This window comes from Bombyx mori, chromosome 9, assembly GCF_030269925.1.
Source record: "Bombyx mori chromosome 9, ASM3026992v2".
Lineage (NCBI taxonomy): Eukaryota > Metazoa > Arthropoda > Insecta > Lepidoptera > Bombycidae > Bombyx > Bombyx mori.
This window is the reverse complement of record NC_085115.1, coordinates 6,308,588-6,308,919: the sequence shown is the minus strand read 5'-3', so window position 1 is coordinate 6,308,919 and position 332 is coordinate 6,308,588.

Sequence of the window (332 nt, the reverse complement as noted above, 5' to 3'; positions counted from 1 at the left end):
ATCAGTGTCCGTACAGACTCGGACTACGTACTGAGTATATTTCGATTTTCATTCCAGTGCGATAAGTTTATGAATTTCGTTTTCCATTTCCTCTTTGCTACCATACTGTAATGCAGCGATGAACTGAGACTAGCTTTGGATATAACTGAATCAGTTTTTGCGTCATCTGAAATAAAATTGAGAATACGAAAAGAGATGTAAAGTGGAATATAAAGTAATAGATGTTCGTCGAGTAAAAAGGACGAAAACCAGCTCCAAATTGTTTCGAACGTAGTTTTTCATGAAAGCTGCCATTCGTCACCCATTGTGCTTTTATATAAGAAATATCTTGA